Genomic DNA, 19,295 nt, shown 5'->3' on the forward strand with positions numbered 1-19,295 from the left:
TGTTGAACAATGTTTCCTATTTATTTTTGATCCACCTGTGGATTATTTTCAACTATTTGTGATACTTGATATTACAATTATATTCGGTTGAAATATATCTATCTTTTGTTTCCGCTGTGCATTTAAATATTGTGTTGTTTGACTGTAATGTTAATAACTATGTCACGATAATCCCCCACCGGGCCCACCGGTGAAACGTGGAAATATCAGGGTGTGACAAGGTGATAATGTTTCCGCTTCGAGTTGGAAGTAGACCAGTGATAAAATCCATGGCAGTCTGTTCTCTTTTCCATGTATGCGTTTCTGGTTGCTAATATCCCACCTTGACTTTCCCACAAGTCCAACATTGTTTTCATGCGTTGCTACATAGGCCTTCAGGCCCGGTCATCTGTACATGGTCTTCGGGTTGTAATTCATCCTATCAAAACTCAAAAGTCGATATGTCCGGGTGGTTAAGGATACAGACTCAAAATCTGTTGGGCTTTGCCTGCACCAGTTCCCTAAGGTTGCTGTGTAGTGAGGTCCATATTCGTTCCATGAAGTAGCAAATATCGTCTGACCTGCCAAAGGTTGCGTCCCCATGCCCGCATGGGTCAATCTTGAGAACTCTCTTCCTTCAGTTCTTCAATTTGAACAAGGCGAGTTAAAGTCGATAGCGAGTTGCAAAGCTCGTGCAAGTCCAGATTTCACGGTCGTATTTATTCAAAAGTTCCACCCAGCGTTGCCATCACAAGTTTAGCTCTCTTGAAACATGGGTACACGGGAGGCCCTTGTGATCGGTCTAAATGGTGCATTCGGTACCGTCCAAGTAATGCCTCCAATTTAAATCCTAAGACTACGGCTTCCACCGCAGGTCGTGATTCGTGCAGTTCTTCTTGTATGTCCACCACGTGGGCTATCTCCTTCTCATGTTGCATCGATGTGTAACTGGAACTCTGATTCGAACCATCATGGTATACAGCCAGATCATCGGTACCCTCGTATAGAAGTGATGCTCAGCGCGTTGCGGGGTTGGGTTTCAAAAGCTGAAAAGACGTCCTCCTGTTTCGTCTCCCAAGAGTTCCTGTGGTCATACTTAGGTAAACTTCGCATGGAGTTGCTCCTCCCCCAGGGTTCTATAACAAGCTACAAATGCCGATCATGATGTTCCTTTCTCCTGGAAATGATCCAAAACGTCATCAATAAACATGATCGATTCATGTGGTCCATAAAGCGACTGGTGCGTTGATCAACTCAATGATCAGGAAGTACAAAGTCGAAATGGCCGTATTGCGTTCGATATGTCGTTCTAAGAGCATTCTCCCCTTGGACTTCCTTCTGATGATAGTTCGTTTATTAGTCAATCCTTGAATAGAAGTTCGACCCTCGCAATTGGTCAATAGGTTGTCAATACATGGTCGAGACGAACGGTTCTTGACTGTCACCTTGATGAGTTTTTAATAATCAGCACACATGTCCAACAATAAAGCTTATCTTCACGGGTATAATCGGGGCTCCCCGAAGCGAAAAACTAGGTCCGATAAAACTTCTGTCCAACAGTTCCTGTAGCTGATTAAACAGCTCTTGCAACCCTCCTGGTGCAAGACGGTATGAAGTACGAGTAATCAGGGCTGCATCTGGCGGGAGATCAACTGAGATTCTTCTCTACAATTGTGGAAGTTAACCGGTAAATTCTACGGGCAGAACATCGAGAGAAATCACGAACAACTGGTGGATCCTCGATCCTCTTTTCCTTAACCCTAACATCAGTAACGGTTGCTAACGTAGCGGGGTAATCCCCCCCCGTAGACACTTCTGGGTGTTCATGGCTAAAATGGCGCTAACCTTTGCACCACTCCGATGCTTCAAAACTTAAAGTGATGTAAAATTTCCTTCCCACACGGTATATCTACGCGATATCCGGTTAACCAAACTACACCACTCACTACGTCGAAACCATCAAAGATAGTAGGAGGAAAGTCGATGCTGAACACTTGTCCCACGAGGCTGAGTTTACATCCCAACGAACATATGAGGTTCCCATTGACTTGCCATCGGCCGGTTTCACAACAGTTTCGGTTTCGAGAAGCATCAGGGTTAAACAGATCCGAGACGAAGCGATTTGCTACCCATTCAAGCTACCATGTTGTTATTATTCTGTCGTCGCCCACGTCAATCCTAGATACCCTTCCATGAGTATCATTCCCAGTATTGTTGTTTTCGTTACGAGAATTCTCAATACTGTCGTCGTTCCCTTGGTCGTTGTCGTCTTGGTTTAACAACGGCCCATCCATGTCGTGGGCACCTTCATTTCCATACTGAAAGCTACGATTACGAGTACCTTGATGTTGCCATGACTCTTGCCTCTAATGTCGTTGCTTGAAACGGAGTCCTACGATCCTTCACCAACCAAGTCCATCTTTTCACATTCTGTGCCACGTCCTAACGTGCTTCTCACTGTGCTGATAGTCACACATTCCACACTATAATCTGCTGTCATCGCTTATGTCCCGATTGATTCGTAAGAGTTGACTCCCATAAGTCGCTGCCTAGAGTTAAAGATTCGGTTGAAGTCAATCTGCTGGAGCTCGTTACCGGTAATCAGGGTTCTAATACTGAAGTCGGTGAGATACTACGATTATCCTCTTGCCCCTCGATCTTGCAAGTTGGTCGAGTAATACACAGTACGTTGCTAGGGTGTTGCAGAAACGATCGCACTTATGGAATCTAAGGCGTCAATACGTTGAGTTCCAGTAAACGAAGGTAAGTGAGAAAGGTAGATACAAATCATTCAATGCTGCGGCATCCAACTCAGGGACGTTCATACAGGCACCTAACGTTCTACGCAGTTCGCTAGGCGTTCTGATGGGTGTTCAGGTAATACTCGATAGCATCGAGATTCGAAAGGATTCAGAGAGGAGTGAAAAGATCACGTTCAAGTAAGAGTCAACCACTGCCATGACTCTTGTAGACTGTTGTGTTTCACATCGATCAAATAACAGAACAGAACCCCGTTTTCACTCGTTAAGTCTCACTGGGACTCATATGCACCCCACATTATTATTATGTGTGCACCCACAATAATATTGTGATTTGCATGCTCATCTCAGCTCCTCTTAACTCATGTCAATTGGTTCCTCAAACTCGAGTAGCAAACAAAGAGTATCACAAAGCGTAAGTCATGAAGGTTTAGGGAAATACCACCCTATCAGTCACACAACACATGCAAGTATACGTGAATTAATACTATTGTGCTAAACGTGCAATCACATGCAATATCATATGTAGGTGTTCACTAGTTATGCAGTACAATGAGTATACGAGAGACGAACCTTGCAATCTGGAGCTGAGTGTCATGGTCGTATTCATGTCTTCAGAACTGTTCGGTTATAGTCTGGTTTTACAAAAACATTTTTCCACCTTTTTAAATAAAACCAAGTTCACTATAACCAATGGCTCTGATACCAATCTGTCACACCCCCAAAATACCACATACGGAAACCCCCGCGAGGCGTGTGACGTACCAGGATCTAGCCACCAATCACATTGAACTCATAGGTATATTTAAATAAAACTTTCATTTATTAACATTAAGTGTTACACGTTACAAATAATTCACAGTATACAGCGGAAGCATAATTCATTCGTTAAGAGTTTATAAACCACATGTAATAACCATTAGTCTTGTGTTGCGATTCCATGTATCTCGACTCATGACCACTCCAGCTTCCCAGATAGCAAGTTCCAATAATATGCACCTAAAAGCCTGCAAGGCATGTAACAACGATTCAACAACAAAGTTGAGCGAGTTCACAGTTGGTTGTTTAGTTTTAAAAGTTTGTTTCGAAAACCATAAGTTGTTTCGTAAACCACGAGTTAACCAGTATCCTTGTTTCCCAAACCATATCCATAATCAGTGGGGGCTTCCCCATTGGAACCACTAAACCGTTACCATATCGACCACTGACTAAAGTAAGTTGGTGCCCTGACGTCAATGTCTATCATCATTGACTAATGCCCAGATCCATTAGTTCACGCCCGTCCTCTGCGGCACTGTGTGAGGCTTGTCAAACCTAATTAGCGCTATCTAACTAATGACCCGCTCGCCATTGGCCGGGCGATTAAGTCGATTTAAAAGGAGGGACTTCATGATAGAGAGTTTTGGTCTAGTATCCGTGTTGTCACCCTTCAAATAAGAGGGTGTGTACGAAATCCCCAAACCAGGAGATTACGTAGGTTCCAAATTAATTCCTTATCACATGTTGTCACCCTTCAATACAGAGTGTGTGTACGTGTTCCAAACCAGGATATCACGCAGTTTCAGTTTAAATCCTTTACCCATTCCCAACCCTTGGGAATCCCATGCCTTGTGGAAAGTGTGAACTCACCTTGGTTTTCTCAGATTGTTAATTTACTTTACCAGTTCCCAGTTGGTCAACCAAATCCTACCGTGGTTACCAAAGACAGTCAGTTTCCCGAATTCACGATTCACATATCTAGTCACACGTATTGCTCAAGTAGTAAACAACCAGGCATATACATCACGTATGTCACACAAGCATTCTGGTCATAATACATTTATGATACACGTTCACATCATGCATCAATACCAGTAATTTAGTTCACATGTAAGTACACACGTATTGGTTCATTTGCATCCTTTAACCATTCCCATGTTATGTTCATATTTCAATACATCACCCGACCGATTAGTTTGTTATTTACATATCATATTATACACACGATACTATGCAAATAGTAATAATTAATCATGGAATACGCTTACCCTTACCATAACCATAATATGCACTAGACCTTTGGGCCTCGTGCAACCCGACCCACAGATGTAATAGGCTACCTGGCCCACTGATGTGTTCTACTTAAAGGTTGCAGCCCAATCACAAATAAATTAGTCCACTAATTCTAGCAATCCATTTAAAATATAATGGCCCACTAACATGTATTCGATCTGCCAAAGTATTCGGCCCAACCCAAAACCTTATTGTTTTCCCTTGTTTGCACATTCCAATTGACGTGCCAGATCCAATCCAAATTATGTATTCTTATTTTAACCCTTGTAACCCAATTACCAATCCAAATGTTACCCTTGATTAGTTCTGATTACATCCTAGCACCCTCATAAAAATCTAAATGTTTTACCCTGCTCGTGTGACCCAGCCCAGCTGATGTTGGGACCAAAAATAAGGTGCGGCCCCAATATAATGTGTGTGGTTTAAGCATATGCATATGTGTGCTAAACAACCTGTGTGGCCCAGTTTCCTCTAATGGCCCTATTTTAATTATGCACAATTCATATCAAGTCTGTTTAACAAATCATAGACTTTACAAATTCTTACTAATTGACATACTAAAGAACCACTATTCAGCATCATAAAATTTGCAATTCATTATGTAATAATCATGCGTAACAATCATAGCCATTAAAATCTATTTTATGCACATGGTTACAACTCACACAATCTAACATAATACCCTAACACATGTTACCACAGTTCGATCATAATACTTAATAACATTCATGGTCATGATTCACAGATATTAGCATGTATACAAGTAATCATTAGTACTTATAACACACATAGCATACATAAGATAATAACATATGTAAAGTATAGTTCACATCCCAATCAACTGCAGTTATACGTATGATGCCTTGACACTATAGGGTTATTTCGATGGGGGGGGGGGAGTGTCCACAGCCGCACGTAACCAGGGAATAGGTAGGGTTTGTTTGTGAGTTCTTGTGATAAACCTTGTGATATTACGTATGCATACATATAATACAAGTTGGGCAGTTAATCTCTTAGGCCGAAGTGGGCTAAGCCCATCCAATTAATTTTTATAATAACACATAACCTATGTGTGTATAGGCTAAGCCCAAAGCCGGTCCCTAATGCCAGCCCAAACGCAACTATCCATGTTTCCGGGTGTGTGTGAATTAGCCCATATGTGCAGCTATTTCCCGGCCCAAACTGGCCCAATTACAAGGTGGACAACCCAATTATATTCGACCAAAAAAAAACAATGTGTATGAATCTAATATTAATAAGTTTTATGTAAGCACAACACGTTCAGCCCAAGAAGAGGAGTGAATAACGAGAGACTTGAATCACAAGATAAAACGACACTGATCTCGAAAGTTCGGGTTATCACACCAAACTCTGCGAAGCGTTAACATGAAGCTCAATCCAGGGAAATACTTGTTTGGAATGGAAGAAGCAAAGTTTCTTGGATTCATCATTACAAAGGATGGATTCAAGGTTAACCCGAAAAAGGTTCAGGCGATCGAGCGCATGCCATCACCTTCAATGATAAAGGAGATGCAAAGGCTGGCCTGCCGGCCGGCTCGCCGCGTTAAACAGTGGGTGCGGTACTCATAGTGGAGCGAGAGGGGGTCCAAACACCAATCTATTATGTCAGCAAGATGCTTAACGGCCCAGAGACAAGATACTCCATCATGGAGAAGTTGGTTCTAGCACTGGTACGTGCATCTAGACGGCTACGCCGATACTTTGCAGACCATGTCACCACCGTCTTAACCAACTACAGGATTGGGCAAATCCTCTCTAAACCCGAAATCTCTGGAAGACTTGCCAAGTGGGCTATTAAACTTGGTGGACACACCTTTGTTTATAAGTCGTGCCCAGCAATCAAGGGGCAGGTTTTAGCTGACTTCGCCACGGAAGTACCAGCGAATCGCATCTAGGAATGTGAGGAAGAACAAAACCCTACACCTCCACCGTCCCCATCAGACATCTGGGCACTTTACACTGATGGTGCGTCCAACGAGGACGGCGCGGGAGCAGGTCTGCGACTCATCAGCCCTGACGGCTAAGAACTCATTTACGTCGTACGCCTCGACTTCAAAAGTACAAACAACAAGGCGGAATACGAGGCATTGCTTGTCACACCCCAAAAACGTCGCAACGGAATATAAAACGTAGTGGTGACGGAAGTTGCTACCCATTTATATCTTGTCGATCGATGCATTTAATTGTTGGACATTTTAGTATATTTTAAACATAAGTTATTTAAACATTATGTTTTAAGTCACGACATGACCACATAGTTAAGTTGTCTTTGATCCTTGCGGATCTTATTACATACGTCCCAGTAAGTTTAAAAGTCATCCAACATTTTTTAAACAAACATCATGCATCATTCAAACACAAGATACGCCATGATTCCCGAAGCCGAACTCAAGTACCTGTAGAACACGTTAAAATCGAGTGTCAACACAAAGGAAGGTGAGTTCACATATTAACATACAAACAATTCATACCAAAGGAAAACTGTCTGATTATGTGTTTATTTGAAAACATCCATATAATTTTTAGAAAGTCCATTTTTACTTCCTTAATAAAATCCGTGGGTCTTCCGTCGCGGTTTAACAACCCGACAATAACACTCTTACCCAGGTTTTGTATACTAAATTATTGCGTCAATTTTCAGACTCATAATGTTAGCTAGACAATACGAACTACATATTAACCATGCATGGATAATCAAAGCTAGACAATAATTAGAATATCAATTCGTCGTTTGACTTGACACGGGGCGACCGGTCACGACGGGGTTGTCAACCCGATAGATCTACCAACAATTCCTCGCGTGCAATACTTAAATGATTAAACGACATCATGGGCGCAGGGTCCGCTCGAGACCAATATGATGTCTGCCTCACGTACAATATATATATATATATATTCCACTAATATGAAAATTTAATACACGAAGTTGTACGAATCCCCTGGCTCCCCTTCCCTAGGACCAGGCCGGCATCCGTCCCAACTTTACGGTCTGTTTCGCCTCGGAAACACCGTACCAATCCCGCTTCATCCCGAAACAAATATATTCAACAAAACCGTTTCATCCCCGAAACATATATTTTCACAAATCCATATATTTTCAACGAAAATATATATTTATATCAAAAATGTATGTTTTATTCCGAAAACATTATTAAACCCTTTTTTTGGCGTGTCTACCCCCAAAATATATATAAAGCAGTAAAAAGAGGGGTTTAGTGACACTCACCTTTGGGTGCGTATTTTAAATAGCGCAATCCTAGAGATTGATTTCTACACGTCCTATTATATATATATATATATATATATAGGAACGATTTTAAATCAACATTCATAACACAAAAATCCTAAGTTTCTCCATTTCTTAGAATTATCACATAACTTTGAGATTTTCTCGAAAAGTTATCATTTTTTATTATGTTGGCACGTTAATATATATATGAGTCCATATATATATATATATATATATATATATATATATATATATATATATATATATATATATATATATATATATATATATATATCTATGATTTTGCGACATGAACGATTTTATTGGCGACCATTGTTGTGTAAGTCCGTTAACACTCCCGTTTATATGCAACATATCTACGATTTGCGCGTCGTAATATATATACATAAACATTCATATAATTTATCATCAACACACGCGAAATCTTATTAACTTATCTATTTTGTCATTTCTATAGCAAATATACATAAAACATCTCATATGTATCAAATTTCATGCTCGACAACGAAGTTACACATTTAATGCGATTTTTACCGTTTCTACTGTACAAAACGCACAAATATACATGCATAATCTAAATTTCCAAAATCATGTTCAAAACTTAACATACTTTCACATTCTCATGTTTAAATCACATAACACATTTTAATACATATGGTTTACCCAAAATTTTACCCATACTTGTGTACACTGGAAAATGCGTATTTTAGCGATTTGGTAACGTTTTCAGGAGTCGGAAGTCACGTATGACCAACCAAACACCAAGTAAACTTAAAATTAGTTAAAATACTTATTTTTATACTAAAAACATCAGTTTACTTACCGATCTAAGTCAGTTTTATAAAAATCACTCGAAAAGCCGATTTTGACCGTTTTAACGCATAGTTTTTCGTTAAACGTTACTATAATCATCCCAACTCGAAACGACTTGATATTTTAACACATTACATGTTATTTACTGATTAAAATAGTGGTTATAATCAGATTAGTGCATTTTTTTGTATAAGTCACATAAATCATGCGATTTCACGCATTTTACAACCTTTAATGCACCAAGTACAACATGCAAAGCTAGCAAACATTATGACAAAGTTATATGTCACTAAATACTTTAAAATAACTTTGTTTTTGTGTTTATAATCTGTTCAAAACTGATTTTTACTAAATCATACTCAAATCACCTTTTACAAACATTTATCATCATGCAAGATCTAGTTAGTGCATCTAATGTATCCACATCATGTTCTAATCATTTAGTATGATCTTGAATGCACTTAGATGTTCATTTATTTCATGTTTCTCATACTCAAACATTCCAACATTCTTATGATCATCCTACATTCAATTCTTATAAATGCAAGACATACTTTTTCTTACATATTTAAATCTTTTAATCATCAAAATTTACATGCATGTGTACATATACATATATACATACATGACACATATACACACATGCATATACTTCCTAGGCTTTACTTTTTAACATATTTATTTCAAATCAATAAACCTTTTTGAGAACATTCTTTTAATGAGTTCTTTTCAACACATGCATGAACTCATCTTTCAAAGATTAACCCAAATCATTCAAGAATAAGAAATCAAAACTCAACTTAACACATACATGGCCATAACTTTCGGCCATATATACACACATATATACACTCACTTTTACTTTGATTAAAATCTCATTCTTTGTTAAATACAAGTTTGTGATTCATTCCAAGTTCAAAAGAAACCATCTAACATCTCCATCATCACTAAAAATCAAGAATGTGATTTAAAAACAAGTTTATACCTTCAAGATTTTTAAGTGGGTTTTTGAGAAATGATGATGATATAAGACTTGTTATTGCTTGAAATTACTTCCAAACACCCATATTAGCTTGAAATCATCTTGAAAGACTCTTGAATCTTCATGGAAAGATTGGAAATTTTGAATGTGTGTGTGTATAGGGGGTTACGGCCGTGAGGTATCAAGAGGGAAGAGAGAGAGCTTGTTTGATCTTGTTTAAATGAAGTTGAGTGTTTAAAAAGCTCAAATCATTACACACACTTCACAAGACCCACATATCCATTTCTCATAATTCCAATGTGGGTGGCACCACTCTAGCCGCCACCTATCTTTCTCTCTCTTATATACACACACATAAAACACACATATTTATATACATATACATATGAAGATAAGTGCACAAAACATGTATTTTACTGGATACCGGGTATTGTATCTAGTGTTTTAATCCCGTTTTAGCGCGTTTTAAATTATTTTTATCATTCTGTAAAAATAATCACTTAAAATTATTACTGAAATAATTACCAGTTGCCTCGACTGGCTGCGTTGACAGTATTTTGTTTAATTCGCGCAGTACGCCCTCAAACTCGAAAAATAGAGTTTCTTAGCGTTTTAATTTATTTTTCCTCACGAATATGATTAAAATTTTTATTCTAATCATAACAGACTATTCTTAGGATTTTAACACTGATCGGGTGGTCACCGACGTTCGTTTTGCATTTTAACCGTTACGCGATAAGCGTTTATCTTACCGTTGCCAACATAATTTTTATCGAACTTTAATTTCACCAACTCATTAAATTTCACTTATAAACATCATAACCAGTCAAATAAAGCCCTGTTACCTATTCACGACACATGTTACAATTGTACGGTACGACCTGAAAAGCCGGGTGTCACAGTCTCCCCATGTTTAGGAAATTTCGTCCCCGAAATTTTACTCTACAGGTTTTGTTTTCACACTAAATAAGAATAACAAAAACGGATTAAATGAATATGGTCTTGTAGTTTGCGAGAAACTTTGATTCTTATGAAGAATCTTCGTAGACCTATATTACACACATCCTCAATTCCTAAACTCACGTCTCAACGCTCTCCACCCTTTCCAAGGTCCAACATTCACAAGCACTTAATCAAGAAGAGTAAGTCAAAGTTTCACCATTTCAGGTTTATCATACATATATTCCATATACATTACCCCGTACCTGAGGTAGTCTGAGTTTACACACGATTAATTCAACTCGAGATGGATTCGCAATAGTTTCCTTCAATTGTCCATGTAATCCTTCTGTTGATCAATTGGCGACTTTTAACCTTCCCTCGATCTAGGCAAATCCTGTCGCTGGTTTCCTAGATAAACTAGGGTCTGGTTAACTGTCCTTTGTCACGTTAGCTCAACGAAGTGACGATCAAAACTTCCATCCATGCAAAGCTTCAAACCGAGCAACCTAAATACTAACATGTTAATTATTATTGTAAGATAACTCTGCCAAGGGCATGTGAGTATCTTAACTTCCTTCTGAGTCCATCATACACGCTCCCAATCTCAAGCTGATCTATAAGCATACCTTCCTCATCCCTTCCAATTCCATAGTTAACTTCAAACATTACTCATGATTCTCTTTGGTTCGTGTATAGACAAGCATGTCGTCGATGAATATTATCACGAATTCATCCGATTAGGGTTTCCATACCCTATTCATGAGATTTATGAATATAAATGGCGCATTAATTTAATCAAAGGGCATGACTAAAAACTCGTAATGACCATATCACGTTTGAAAAGCAGTCCCCAAAATATCTTCGTCAGCAACCTTCAACTGATAATATCCCAATCGTAGATCGATCTTCGTGCAGCAGCTGGGTCCTGGTAGCTTGATTGAACAAATTGTCAATCCTCGGTAATAGGGTACCGATTTTTGATAGTCAACTTGTTCGGCTTTCTGAAATCCTCACATATCCTGAAGGATCCATCCTTCTTTCTCTCAACAAAACAGATACGCCTCAAAGCGAAAAGCTTGATCAAATGAAACCCTTGTCCAAAAGCTCTTGAATCTGACTCGACATCTTTATCATCTCAGACGGTGCTTAATCTAAAAGGAGATCGTGCAATTAAGCGCAGCACCGTGTGCCAGATCGATTCGAAATTCGATCTGTCTCGCAGGGGAAATCCAGGTAAGTCTTTTTAGGAAGACTTTCGGATAGTTGCGATTGACAGAAATCTCTCTGACGTTCCTACATTCAGTTTCCGCATCCACCACATGTACTAAAAACGCAGGATAGCCCTCTCGCAACAACTCGAGCATCCTAACAACATTGACGACTCTCAAATATCAATATTCAACACTCGACTCAGTCGATCTCCACGAACGACTACCACCTTCCTACCATCATCAGGACGAGATATACTAGCTAGCTTCTTCAAGAGATAGTCCCCACTTCGTTCTCAAATAATTAATCCACTCTCGCATCTTTGTCAAAGATCCCCAACTCCACTGAAAATAAACCAACACTAGAACTATAATCTCCTAACTAATTACTACAACCGCGAACGACCTCGCTAGTTTCTATCAACTTACCAATTACTAGTTCTATCGGGCACTTTATACTTAGCTTACTTGTAGGTGAACACAAAAATGGTTCAAAGTTTTTCGAACAAAACTCAAGTCAGCTTTGGTATTAAAAGTATGAACATAGATTGACTTTTGATTCGAAACATACCGGTAACAGTAGCAGGACTCTCACTTGTCTTCCCGACACTCGCCTCAACGGAATTGCTTTTAACATCTTGTCCTTTCGGTTTTGGGCACTTTCTTTCGATGTGTCCTTGTTCACCACATGCAAAGCATTCTTTGAGCGCAACTCCATTCAACGTATTCTTGGCATAACATTGGGAAATTACATGTCCGGTTTGGCCACATTTGGCGCACTTCTCTTGTGCATCACCGACTTTACCCTTTCCTGACTCTTTAGGGTTAGCTACACTTGCTTTCTCCAAGTTACGTTTCTTCCTACATTCTACTTCGGCGGTCTTCTTGGAGCTCTCAGGTTTGCGCTTCTTCGAATCTCCAGTTCTAAGCTCGGATCGCTGAAACACTCGGATGACCGACTCATTTTGACAGCCTGATATCACGCATATCGATGTCACATCATTGCATAGGACACCAGTAAATGATCTTGGGTTACAACCCTGAATTGTTTTGTGTATGCTCCTGTGCACTGTTCATACGGTCAATGGAAATCAGGAACACGTTCCAATGAGATCATAACAGATGAACAACCAAAACTTTCCGATCATTATTTTACCTGGAGGGTTCCCAATCTGTGTCCCACCAAGATCATGCCCGTGAGCATCGCACCCACATTCCTGGCCATCATTTTGGTTAGCATTACACGCTGTTCCAAGGCAGTATCAACGTGTTGGGTTATGAGTCGTGCCAACTCTTCTGGTGTGGCAGGTAGTCCAGTACCATGTCTTGCTTTTGGCGGCATTTTTGTTGTTTCTATTATTTACAATAATAATAATCACATGAGACGATAACCAAAAATAATTCAATCATTAAATGTTAGTGGACCAAACATTGCGCATGTATATTATCCACATATTAATGAGAAAAATTTTAAACCAAAAGTAGATCATCTGATATTATCATAGAAATTTACAAACTTGTTTTCCAGTACATCCTAACTATCCTTGGCATGTCTACATCGACACCCAAAACAAGTTTTCACAAAAATTTCTACTAAATATCACAAAAATATAACCGGCACGCAGGCCCCGAAACAAAAGTACTAAAGAGTATCTAACATAACAACCACAAACAAACAACGACCAACAACTAACGCATCATCCCTATAAAATCTAGCATCTTCCTGACCAACTCTTCCAAATCCACTATCCTCCAATGCATCTGGTCCATCGCACTGTTATCCAAAACCTTCAACTCATCGTACCAGTCCATTTGTCCCTCGAGGTCCTTCAGTTTACCCTTAGTCGTTTCCAGTTCTTCACGCATGGCAGCAAACTGTCGGTCACAATGGCAACATCGATCTACCCAAACCCCTTTCTGCTTCTTAGAAGCAGATGCAGTCTCAGCATGTGATGTAGAAGCAATCTCCCCACCAGGCCTAACCCTCTTCCCGCGATGATAATACACTAATAGGGGCGTAGTAGATGCGCGTGACTCTAAGACGGGTAAAGATAACTCTGACAGAACAGGTGGAGGGACCTCAGCGATAGACTCGATCACAGTAGCAGATGGAGTAACAGATGGCTCTAATGGTCGAGCCGTGACAATAATGGCATCCACTGCTGGCGCAATACTAAAAGGTCCTCCAATAACAGGGACACCTCTGATCACGTCATCGATAACTGGTACCGTGCCAGATGATTGTTCCGTCTCGTGAATCGAGAGAGGAGCGTCATCGTTGTCATCAATCCACCCGTTGCTAGTGGAAGCATATCGGGGGTCTACCTAGCTAGCGAAAGAAGCAGGGTCGACACAGAATGATGAAGCAAACTCAGCCATAGCAACCATCTGTGGGGTCGTGATAGGTGTCTCTGGTAGAATGGATCTGGGTGAAGTCTCGAAATTTGGCTCGCTACCTGAGTCATTGATCTTGATGACCTCGTGCTCGTGCGACATCTGTGGCACATATGTAACCGTACAAGTAAGCGTGCGATCAACATGAATAGTAACACGTAAGGCCCAAATAAACAAAAAATCACGTATGCACATAAACACATAGGGTTTTCATACATGATACAATTTTTCTATGTTTATTTAAAATACTTGGCTTCGAGAATTTTGGACTTCTTATTTCAAAATTCTCCGGTTGAAGTCTAGTGTTTTCCCCTGAAAACATCTAGTTCGCTAACAACCAATAGCTCTGATACCAACTTCTGTCACACCCCAAAAATGTCGCAGCGGAATATAAAATGTAGTGGTGACGGAAGTTGGTGCCCATTTATATCTTGTCGATCGATGCATTTAATTGTTGGACATTTTAGTATATTTTAAACATAAGTTATTTAAACATTACGTTTTAAGTCACGACATGACCACATAGTTAAGTTGTCTTTGATCCTCGCAGATCTTATTACATATGTCCCAGTAAGTTTAAAAGTCGTCCAACATTTTTAAAACAAACATCATGCATCATTCAAACACAAGATACGCCATGATTTCCGAAGCCGAACTCAAGTACCTGTAGAACACGTTAAAATCAAGTGTCAACACAAAGGAAGGTGAGTTCACATATTCACATACAAACAATTCATACCAAAGGAAAACTTTCTGATTATGTGTTTATTTTAAAACACCCATATAATTTTTAGAAAGTCCATTTTTACTTCCTTAACAAAATCCGTGGGTCTTCCGTCACGGTTTAACAACCCGACAATAACACTCTTACCCAGGTTTTGTATATTAAATTATTGCGTCAATTTTCAGACTCGTAATGTTAGCTAGACAATACGAACTATATATTAACCATGCAGGGATAATGAAAGCTAGACAATAATCAGAATATCAATTCGTCGTTTGACTTGACACGGGGCGACCGGTCACGACGGGGTTGTTAACCCGATAGATCTACCAACAATTCCTCGCGTGTAATACTTAAATGATTAAACGACATCATGGGCGCAGGGTCCGCTCAATATGATGTCTGCCACACGTACAATATATATATCCTACTAATATGACAATTTAATACACGAAGTGGTACGAACCCCCTGGCTCCCCTTCCCTGAGACCAGGCCGACATCCATCCCAACTTTACGGTCTGTTTCGCCTCGGAAACACCGTACCAATCCCGTTTCATCCCGAAACAAATATATTCAACAAAACCGTTTCATCCCCTAAACATATATTTTCACAAATCCATATATTTTCAACGAAAATATATAATTTATATCAAAAGGGTATGTTTTATTCCGAAAACATTATTAAACCCTTTTTTTGGCGTGTTCTACCCAAAAATATATATAAAGCAGTAAAAGAGGGGTTTAGTGACACTCACCTTTGGGAGCGTATTTTAAATAGCGCAATCCCAGAGATTGATTTCTACACGTCCTATATATATATATATATATATATATAGGAACGATTTTAAATCAACATTCATAACACAAAAATCCTAAGTTTCTCCGTTTCTTAAAATTATCACATAACTTTGAGATTTTCTCGAAAAGCTATCATTTTTTATTATGTTGGCACGTTAATGTATATATGAGTCCATATATATATATATTTATGATTTTGCGACTCGAACGATTTTATTGGTGACTATTATTGTGTAAGTCTGTTAACACTCCCGTTTATACGCAACATATCTATGATTTGCGCGTCGTAATATATATACATAAACATTCATATAATTTATCATCAACACACGCGAAATCTTATTAACTTATATATTTTGTCATTTCTAAAGCAAATGTACATAAAACATCTCATATGTATCAAATTTCATGCTCGACAACCAAGTTACACATTTAACGCGATTTTTACCTTTTCTACCTTACAAAACGCACAAATATACATTCATAATCTAAATTTCCAAAATCATGTTGAAAACTTAGCATACTTTCACATTCTCATGCTTAAATCACATAACACATTTTAATACATATGGTTTACCCAAAATTTTACCCATACTTGTGTACACTAAAAAATGCGTATTTTAGCGATTCGGTAACGTTTTCAGACGTCGGAAGTCAAGTATGACCAACCAAACACCAAGTAAACTTAAAATTAGTTAAAATACTTATTTTTATACTAAAAACATCAGTTTACTTACTGATCTAAATCAGTTTTATAAAAATACTCGAAAAGCCGATTTTTGACAGTTTTAAAGCATAGTTTTTTGTTAAACGTTACTATAATCATCCCAACTCGAAACGACTTGATATTTTAACACATTACATGTTATTTACCGATTAAAATAGTGGTTATAATCAGATTTGTGCAGTTTTTGTATAAGTCACACAAATCATGCGATTTCACGCATTTTACAACCTTTAATGCACCAAGTACAACATGCAAAGCTAGCAAACATTATGACAAAGTTATATGTCACTAAACACTTTAAAATAACTTTGTTTTTGTGTTTATAATTTGTTCAAAACTGATTTTTACTAAATCATACTCAAATCGCCTTTTTACAAACATTTATCATCATACAAGATCTAGTTAGTGCATCTAATGTATCCACATCATGTTCTAATCATTTTGTATGATCTTGAATGCACTTAGATGTTCATTTATTTCATGTTTCTCATACTCAAACATTCCAACATTCTTATGATCATCCTACATTCAATTCTTATAAATGCAAGACATACTTTTTCTTACATATTTAAATCTTTTAATCATCAAAATTTACATGCATGTGTACATATACATATATACATACACGACACATATACACACATGCATATACTTCCAAGGCTTTACTTTTTAACATATTTATTTCAAATCAATAAACCTTTTTGAGAACATTCTTTTAATGATTTCTTTTCAACACATGCATGAACCCATCTTTCAAAGATTAACTCAAATCATTCAAGAACAAGAAATCAAAACACAACGTAACACATACATGGCCATATCTTTTGGCCATATATACACACATATATACACTCACTTTTACTTTGATTAAAATCTCATTCTTTGTTAAATACAAGTTTGTGATTCATTCCAAGTTCAAGAGAAACCATCTAACATCTCCATCATCACTAAAAATCAAGAATGTGGTTTAAAAACAAGTTTATACCTTCAAGATTTTTAAGTGGGTTTTTGTGAAAAGATGATGATATGAGACTTGTTATTGCTTGAAATCACTTCCAAACACCCATATTAGCTTGAAATCATCTTGAAAGACTCTTGAATCTTCATGGAAAGATTGGAAATTTTGAATGTGTGTGCGTATAGGGGGTTACGGCCGTGAGGTATCAAGAGGGAAGATAGAGAGCTTGTTTGATCTTGTTTAAATGAAGTTGAGTGTTTAAAAAGCTCAAATCATTACACACACTTCACAAGACCCACATGTCCATTTCTCACAATTCCAAGGTGGGTGGCACCCCCTCTAGCCGCCACCTATCTTTCTCTCTCTTATATACACACATAAAACATATATATATACATATACATATGAAGATTAGTGAATAAAACATGTATTTTACTGGATACCGGGTATTTTATCTAGCGTTTTAATCCCGTTTTAGTGCGTTTTAAATTATTTTTTATCATTCTATAAAAATAATCACTAAAAATTATTACTGAAATAATTACCAGTTGCCTCGACTAGCTGCGTTGACAGTATTTTGTTTAATTCGCGCAGTATCACGCTCAAACTCGAAAAATAGAGTTTCTTTGCGTTTTAAATTCTTTTTCCTCACGAATATGATTAAAAATATTATTCTAATCATAACAGACTATTTTAGGATTTTAACACTGATCGGGTGGTCACCGACGTTCGTTTCGCATTTTAACCGTCGCGTTTATCTTACCGTCGCCAACATAATTTTTATCAAAGTTTAATTTTACCAACTCATTAAATTTCACATATAAACATCATAACCAGTCAAATACAGCCCTGTTACCTATTCATGACACATGTTACAATTGTACGGTACGGCCTGAAATGCCGGGTGTCACATTGCTCGAAGGGCTACGGTTGGCAGTCAAACTCGGCGTGCAACATCTGGAAGCTCACGTCGATTCATTACTAGTTGCGGGGCAGGTACACGGAGACTACGCCACAAAAGGGTACATCATGATCCTCTATCTCGAACAAGCCAAGCGACTAACATCACAGTTCACCTCCTTCAACATTCTACATATCAACAGGAGTGAAAAAAAAAAACCAGCGGATGCACTTTCTAAACTGGCATCAACTAGCTTCCAACACCTGGCAAAGGACATACGTATTGAAGTCCTCAAAAACCCTTCAGTACCCTTGCGCCAGGTCAACGTCATCCAGTATGACACAACGTCTTGGATGACACCAATCATAAGATACCTACAATCAGGCATTGCCCCAGAGAACAAACTGGAGGCACGCAAACTGCAATACAAGGCGTGCCACTATCAAATGTGGGACGGTATCTTATACCACAAGTCATACCTAGGGCCACTCCTGTGATGCGTCGACCCTCAAGACGCCACATATCTAGTCCGAGAAATACATGAAGGAATATGTGGCATACATGCAGGCCCGCGCATGGTAGTGGCCAAATCATGAACGCTGGGTATTACTGGCCTGGCATGCACCTGGATGCTGTCAAGATTCTGTGCAAGTGTTTCAACTGTCAACGACATGCATCAAAAACATTGCGCCCAAAGAACAACCTGATCCCCGTCACCACCGCGTGGCCCTTCCAGAAATGGGCAATAAACGTGGTGGGACCCTTTCCAGATGCACCAGGTGTGGT

Source organism: Helianthus annuus, chromosome 1, assembly GCF_002127325.2.
Source record: "Helianthus annuus cultivar XRQ/B chromosome 1, HanXRQr2.0-SUNRISE, whole genome shotgun sequence".
Taxonomy (NCBI): Eukaryota; Viridiplantae; Streptophyta; class Magnoliopsida; order Asterales; family Asteraceae; genus Helianthus; species Helianthus annuus.